We start from the raw sequence: 7611 nt of genomic DNA on the forward strand, positions 1-7611 counted from the left end.
ATAACCATAGAAAATGTGATGAAGCCAGTTTAGAGAGTATGTCAGTTATGCAGGGATAACTACAATAAATATAATCAAGACGCCGATATGGCAGCCTCGCGTATTCACTTGCTCCCCATGCCGCCTACGTAGGCGGCACCGTATAAAAGGGGCCTCTTCAGTAGGGGCCTTAAATCTCGCGGGCAGCAGCCGATGCCAGCCGTACGACGTGTCGTAATAATACTCACATCATAAAATATAGTCACCGCTTATATCGATCGTTCTCTCTTTCACCCGTGAATTTTGATAACCATAGAAAATGTGATTACAGACAGTTTAGAGAGTATGTCATTACGGAGGGGCAACTACAATAAATATAATCAAGACGCCGATATGGCAGCCTAGCGTATCCACTTGCTCCTCATGACGCCTACGTATGCGGCACCGTATGGAAGGGGAATGGGAAGCTCAGTGACAATCCTACGTGAATTGCAGGATGAAGATGAACAAATGTTTTGCAATTACATGAGAATGAACATAAGCAGCTTTTCTCTTCTCCTTTCGAAAGTGGAGCCATATATACAAAGGCAAGAGACAATTATGAGGAAAAGCATAGCACCAATAGCACGTCTTGTCGAGACCAGTACACACTAGCACTATGTGCGGACATGGTGGTAAAGGTAACTTCGGTCTGTACTGAGCGGGTTTGCTAACTTTGCTCGCACCTCACCTCGTGCGTTTGGCAGCGATGTTAGCCCTCCATCCACAGCCCGCAAATGGCGCCGGGAACGGACAGTTTGATGGTTTGCCCGATGAAATTGCCCGTTGTCGAGCAAAGCCTTCGTGCCCGGCAGACAGTGCTCGACCGTGTGGACGTGGCATAAAAGTCCGAGCACATCTAACAAAGGTCACGACCTCAGTAGAAGCCAAGCCCTATTACGTCAACACTGTTAAGCTAACACTCACTGTCGCCGGAAATGATCTTGTAATCCGATTTTTTTTTTTTTTTTTTTTTTTTTTTTTTTTTTTTTTTTTTTTTTTTTTTTTTTTTTTTTTTTGTTGGCTCGCCCCCAGGAGGCTTTGACCGGACCCTTATCATGCCGTTCCTGAAACCGACGGCTGATTTCACTTCCCGGCAGGTCCCGTCATGCAGAAAGATTACATTATAGATGATAAACTGGAGGGATAGCCTGCGATCGAGCTTAAACTCTTCACTCCACAAACTTTGAGAAAAACTGAAAGGAAAATATACTAAAGAATTTGTAAAATAGATTAAATACTTAGGTAAATAAATGAATAAGTAAAACACATAAAACAAAGGCAAAATAAACTAGAAAGTAGCAAATCAAAATAAACTACATATAGATATAAATATAAATATAAATATAAATATAAGTATAAATATACTGTAAATACAAATATGAATATGAATATAAATATAAATATAAATATAAATATAAATATAAACATGAATATAAATATAAATATAAATATAGATATAAATATAAATATGAAAACAAATATGAATATAAATATGAATATAAATATAAATGATTAGGTTAATAAACAGATAAACCAGTAAAACGTGTGTTGAACCTCAACGAATGGACGTCTTGAGCAGCTTTCGGGCTACACTACCTCATGGTGACCTAAAGAAACTCGTCTCCTGGCCCTCACTACGGCCTGAGTATTGCATGGCATCCAGTACCTAAGCTCCTCACTCCTACAGACATCCACGGAATACTTCTCGTGCCGCCACCGACGTCACGGACGTGAACTGCGACGGAGCAGAAATATCTTGAGTGTGTTTGGTGAGGGAGGGGGTGGGGGTAAGTCTTCTCCCTTTCTTAGCTCTCTTTCTCTCCCCGTGGGGGGGGGGATTGTTGCCTTTACAGAACAGCTGCTGTGCCAGCCTCCACCATAAAATCTCTGATCAACTACAAAACGTTCCTCTCCCTCCCTTATTCACGAAGCTGTTTTTTTTTTTTCATTCTTCTTTTCCAAGTTTCTGATGTCTCGGTTACAGCAGTTTACGCTCACTACATACAATAACTCTTCGCCTCCTCCATTCCCGTAGCAGGTTCCTCTGCTTTAACCTACAGGGTGGTCCGAATATCTTCTTACCCCTACCAATAGAGGTACAAGTATTACAGTAATACAAAATACATCTCCTGGATTCAGGCTGCCTGCAAGTGTATAGGCACATGAGCGTGTGACGTCATATATGACGTCACTGAAAGATTCGGCAAACCAGTTCCTCCGAAGATGACAATACTGCGATGGGACCATTTGGTTCCAGTGTTCTTATTTTGTTCTATTGTTCTTACAGTAAATAAACTGAACCCAGGAGATGTATTTTGTATTACTGTACTGCTTGTACCTCTATTGGAAGGGGTAACAAGACATTCTGACCACTCTGTACTAGTTCCTTCGCTCCAACCTACCCACTTTTCGTCCTTTCCCATGATTACGCAACTCACACATTTCGTCCTGTCCGACGTCACACGCTGAAGTGACACGATTTTTCTTGCCGTCGCGTCGCCAGAGTAAAATCCATTAAGAAGGTTCTCCCGGTTGATGTCGCTTCTAAACCTATTCTCAGCTTCACATTCTTCACATTCTTTCTTGGGCGTCCGTTTGCATTTCTTCTTATTTCAAGACATTTCATGACTTCGTTCCTTTTCAGTTTGCGCGCGTTCTTACGCATAAACGTTTTACGACCCATTCGAATGAAGTCGTCCTCTCCTGGTGCATGACCATTACCATTTCAACTCTTCGTGATTTCTTTTTCTTTTTCATTAACTTTTGCCTGTGATTCACAGGTGACGCGTGGTCGTCAGCCCTGTGACAGGGGGAGGAAGAAAAGAAATGGTCTCAAACTGTCAGGAAGTAGATTTAATTTGGAAGTGGGTGGAAACATATTCGCCAACCGCGTAGTAAATGAATGGAATAAACTTCTTGCAGAGACAGTGCAATGTAATACAGCTCGAAAATTTAAGAGTCATTTAGATAAACACCTAAGCAACATGTTGCAGTGCCTGCCATTTACCTTATTCTAATTATCTATTTATTATTATCATTATTTATTTATTTTTATCATTATAAATTATCATAATTTTTCTGTTTGTTTATTATTTATCATTACCTATTTATCTCATTTATTCATTGACTTATCTATTTATTCAGTTATTTATCTATTACTACTATTTTCATACCCCACCTATTTATAGACCAAAAGGTCTCCTGTCTGCATGCTTTTTCTTTTTAATCCTTTACAAGACTGAGGAGGAAGGACTGAGTGACTGCCGCTTGCACCTTTCCCACTACTGCTCTTCTCTTTTCCATTGTAATCAGTTTTAGAACTCGAACACTTTGGCCTTTTACTACAGACTCTATGTATTTGTATATGTGTTCGTGCGTGCATGTGTGTGTGTGTGTGTGTGTGTGTGTGTGTGTGTGTGTGTGTGTGTGTGTGTGTGTGCGTGTGTGTGTGTGTGTGTAGCGTATATGTGGCTGAAGTGGTTGAACATTCCCTACTAATTCAAATTTGCATAAAGTAGCTTAGTCATTTAATGCAAAAACTCCAAATCTTTTGAAAGCTGTCAGCCAGAATCTCCGTATTTCATTTATTTTTTGTTTATTTATCTATTTATCTATTTATTTATCATTATTATTATTATTATTATTATTATTTACTTCAATGATGTTCATCACATTGTGAAGATGAAACCTAACCATAGGTAAGCTTGGGAGGTGTGTGCGTGTTGTGGAGGGCGGGGCTATGCTGAATGACAGTTTGGTCGCCTTTACAGTTCCACGTAACGTTCCTTCTTTGAAGAGTCAGGGATATCCTTCCCTGTGGACAGTGCACATCTGTACGGTTAAAGACCAAATATTGTTCAACTAGATTCTATTACATCAATTTGAGCGGACACTTTCATCCGTCAAAGTATGACCTTGTAGATTTTCCAATTATTTACACACCGCTTTGGTTCGAGTAGGATATGTCTTTCATACATGGTAGTCTGGTCAGCACTGTAATTGATTCTCCTTACCCAAGTCTCTAGGTTCTGTACTGACCTTCACTACTTCCGTATACGTTCCCTTCCATGCCCCTACCAATTCGCAATCTTTAATCTGCGGAGTTCATCCACAACTTTCCTTTTACCTTAAAAACTCCTTTCCTTTGTCCCTGTGACGTCAGCCTCCCCCTTTCCCTTCTCCAGATATTTTCCTTTCTACAATACAGATCTATCCATTTCCCCACGTCGTTCTCCTTTTCCGATTTCCCTTCGGACGTTGGCGTCAAAGATGTTCCTGTGCTTTTCTCCCCTTGTTCCTTCCTTTCTTTCCTCCCTCTCTGCATTTTTATTCTTCCCTTCTTTCTTTCTGTTTTGTAATCCTCTTTTGTCGCCAGCGTCGGGGAAGGCCTTATCCCTCCATTCCTACTTCTAACCAAGGTCTGTCTGTCTTTCTGTCTGTCTGTCTGTCTGTCTGTCTGTCTGTCTCTCTGTCTCTTATCACCTGCTATCAAATATATGCATGACCTCTCTCTTCCGTTCGGATGGAAGTGACACCATAAACAGAACGCGTGGCTTGGGCAGCCCGCGTGTCATACCATCTTCCTTGCTTCACAAGGAATACAATACAATTATATTACCTCATGGATAGTGTTATAGAGGTGCGCACACATCCGGGACCTCGTCGCCTCTTCTGCGGCACAATTCTTGCTCGCGAGGTCAACCTTAGCCTGTCTTTATCATCTTAGAGTCCTTAAAGAGTCATCCTTCAGCTGAATAAAATCGTCTGGGGACAGACGTAATATACAATTTGAATAAGTTGATAATATGGTCAACTATTTGTCACTCCTTTAAAACCCGTGGGAAATTAAATCTGCTGGATAAAGTTCTAAAAGAGATAACCTAAAATCAAATTAAAAGACAAAGTGAATACGGCAATATCGCGTAGGAGTGCACTTCTGAAAATACACACGCACACACTATATATATATATATATATATATATATATATATATATATATATAAATATACATATATATGTATATATTTATATATATATATATATATATATATATATATATACAGACACACACACAAACAAATTATATATATATATGATTGGTAAGACTGAAAATTACACGATTAGGAGCAGAGACTTTATTACTGACCTGTTTCGCCTTATGAGCCTCATAAGGCGAAACCAGTATATATATATATATATATATATATATATATATATATATATATACATATATATACATATACATATATATACAAATATATATATATATATTACACACACACACACACACACATATATATATATGTATATATATATACATACATAAATTATATATATATATATATATATATATATACATATATATATGTACAATATATATATATATAATATACATACATAAATTATATATATATATGTGTATATATATATATATATATATATATATATATATATATATATATAAAGAGGGTGAGAGAGAGAGAGAGAGAAGAGAATTTTTGTATTGCTCAGATGTCGCGTACGAAGTCCTACAAGCTACATAAGCTGACTATCAGTATCAAAGGATGGGCGTCACCAGAGGAACCACGAGAAGGAAAAGCCAAGGGGACCTTTGATAAAACCAGAAGAAAAATTGTGACAGAGACCGCTAGCCCCAAAAATCTCGTACAAAACGTGAGTTGGCGAAAAACTTCACAGTCGTTGCAGAATATTGCGAATGTTCTCAAAAAGAAAAAAAAATAAGAAAAAATAGAAAAAACTCTAGTCAAGCCGAGCTGATCTCCAACATGGCCGAGAACTTTTGAATTTTCTCGAGCAAGCTCGAGACGACAGAAGAGGATCCTTGAACAATCCTGAAGTTCCTCGGGCAAACTAGAGTCGAACCAAGCTGACCTCGAGCTTGACTTGGCAAATTTGCATCGAGCCGAACAAATATGACTCTCGAACTTGGCCGAGTAAACTCGAGTCAAACCAAACTAAGAGAATCTCCGGGACTTTGTCGAACTAAAGCGATTCTCATACTTGGTCGAGCAAACTCGAGCCAAGCCGACCAAAAATTAATCTCGATCTTGACCGAGCAATCTCGAGTCAAGACGAGCCAATAAAGGTTCTCGAATTTACCTGAGTAATCTCGAGTCAAGCCGAGCAAAGAAGAACCTCGAGCTTGGCCGAGCAATCTCGAGTCAAGACGAGCAGAAAAGAACCTCGACCTTGGCCGAGCAATCTCGAGTCAAGCCGAGCAACCTCGAGTCAAGCCGAGCAAAGAAGAACCTCGAGCTTGGCCGAGCAACCTCGAGTCAAGACGAGCAAAGAACCTCGACATTGGCCGAGCAATCTCGAGTCAAGCCGAGCAGAGAAGAACCTCGAGCTTGGCCGAGCAATCTCGAGTCAAGACGAGCAGAGAAGAACCTCGACCTTGGCCGAGCAATCTCGAGTCAAGCCGAGCAAAGAAGAACTTCGACCTTGGCCGAGCAATCTCGAGTCAAGACGAGCAGAGAAGAACCTCGACCTTGGCCGAGCAATCTCGAGTCAAGACGAGCAACCTCGAGTCAAGCCGAGCAAAGAAGAACCTCGAGCTTGGCCGAGCAACCTCGAGTCAAGACGAGCAAAGAACCTCGACATTGGCCGAGCAATCTCGAGTCAAGCCGAGCAAAGAAGAACCTCGAGCTTGGCCGAGCAATCTCGAGTCAAGACGAGCAGAGAAGAACCTCGAGCTTGGCCGAGCAACCTCGAGTCAAGACGAGCAAAGAACCTCGACCTTGGCCGAGCAATCTCGAGTCAAGACGAGCAAAGAACCTCGAGCTTGGCTGAGCTATCTCGAGTCAAGCCGAGCAAAGAAGAACCTCGAGCTTGGCCGAGCAAACTCGAGTCAAGCCGAGCAAAGAGAAACCTCGACCTTGACCGAGCAAGCTCGAGTCAAGACGAGCAAAAAAGAACCTCGACCTTGGCCGAGCAAGCTCGAGTCAAGACGAGCAAAAAAGAACCTCGACCTTGGCCGAGCAAACTCAAGTCAAGCCGAGCAAAGAAGAACCTCGTGCTTGGCCGAGCAACCTCGAGTCAAGCCGAGCAAAGAAGAACCTCGACCTTGACCGAGCAAGCTCGAGTCAAGACGAGCAAAAAAGAACCTCGACCTTGGCCGAGCAAACTCAAGTCAAGCCGAGCAAAGAAGAACCTCGTGCTTGGCCGAGCAACCTCGAGTCAAGCCGAGCAAAGAAGAACCTCGACCTTGGCCGAGCAAACTCAAGTCAAGCCGAGCAAAGAAGAACCTCGTGCTTGGCCGAGCAACCTCGAGTCAAGCCGAGCAAAGAAGAACCTCGACCTTGACCGAGCAAGCTCGAGTCAAGACGAGCAAAAAAGAACCTCGACCTTGGCCGAGCAAACTCGAGTCAAGCCAAGCAAAGAAGAACCTCGAGCTTGGCCGAGCAATCCCGAGTCAAGCCGAGCAAAGAAGAACCTCGAGCTTGGTCGAACAATCTCGAGTCAAGCCGAGCAATCTCGAGTCAAGCCGAGCAAAAAAGAACCTCGACCTTGACCGAGCAAACTCGAGTTAAGACGAGCAGAGAAGAACCTCGAGCTTGGCCGAGCAAACTC

Source organism: Oratosquilla oratoria, chromosome 36 (genome assembly GCF_046742065.1).
Source record: "Oratosquilla oratoria isolate Oo_2021 chromosome 36, ASM4674206v1, whole genome shotgun sequence".
Classification (NCBI taxonomy): Eukaryota; Metazoa; Arthropoda; class Malacostraca; order Stomatopoda; family Squillidae; genus Oratosquilla; species Oratosquilla oratoria.